Here is a 799-nt window from a genome sequence, read left to right on the forward strand (position 1 = left end):
AAAGTAACAGTCAAACATCAAAAGCTTTGATTTTAATGACAAACAGAAGTCTAGAAAAACAATGACGTCATTGTTTGGATGCAGTAAACACCCAGATGCAGCAGAAAACATCAGGCTCTGGTTTTTTTGCTGATTAAGGGAGAATGCAAGACTTCTTCTCTGTGCAAATGGTTGTCAAAAGCAAAAGTGCAATGAAATGCACACGTTTAGTGTGAAAGTGTGACATGCTCAAGCAAAACAGACACTGTTTTTGGAATCAGCAGCTCAAAATTGAGCTCAGATAAGATGCAGTGTTGGGAAAATGAATGACCTTTGACACAGGGAAGTTAAAGATGACCGTTACCTGGGTAACCTGTGAGAAGCTTCCAGTTCTTGTAACGAATGGCGGCGTGAACCGAGATGTTAAACTCCGAGCGTGAGCCGAGAGCGCCGGGCCGAGGCGCTGACGAGCGCAAAGACTCCTCCAGAAACTCTCCCGACACCTCGTCTCCAGGACCTGAAGGAGACACGGAGGAAAGAACAGCTCAGGTGCGTCTCTGCTGTTAAACCGGATTCTGGTCTGGGTGTGTGAACCGGTCTCTGACTCACATGGAGCGGTGTCCACATACAGCGGGTCGATGTTGTGCAGAAGCTCGACTCGAGGAGACGCTTTGCCGTGACTGAAACACACAAACACACTTCCAGTCTGCAGTTACAGCTCATCTGATCATTAGGATCAAGTGCACTGTGGTGTGGCAGATGCTCACGGTGTGAATTAAACCCAGGGGGATCTATGATGATGATGATGATGATGATGATG

The 799-nt window shown here is 47.2% G+C and overlaps 1 long non-coding RNA gene across 1 annotated transcript; it reads right to left on the bottom strand.

Moving 5' to 3' along the window:
* Positions 1-38: 38 nt before the first annotated feature.
* LOC107735449 (uncharacterized) lies at positions 39-757 on the bottom strand. Its single transcript, XR_001639414.1, has 3 exons — positions 589-757; positions 344-496; positions 39-159 (listed from the first exon to the last, which is right to left on the bottom strand). It is a non-coding gene; the product is annotated as an uncharacterized LOC107735449 (long non-coding RNA).
* Positions 758-799: the final 42 nt, after the last annotated feature.

The sequence above is a fragment of the Sinocyclocheilus rhinocerous genome, unplaced genomic scaffold, assembly GCF_001515625.1.
Source record: "Sinocyclocheilus rhinocerous isolate Xijiao unplaced genomic scaffold, SAMN03320098_v1.1 C36067432, whole genome shotgun sequence".
NCBI classification, from domain to species: Eukaryota; Metazoa; Chordata; class Actinopteri; order Cypriniformes; family Cyprinidae; genus Sinocyclocheilus; species Sinocyclocheilus rhinocerous.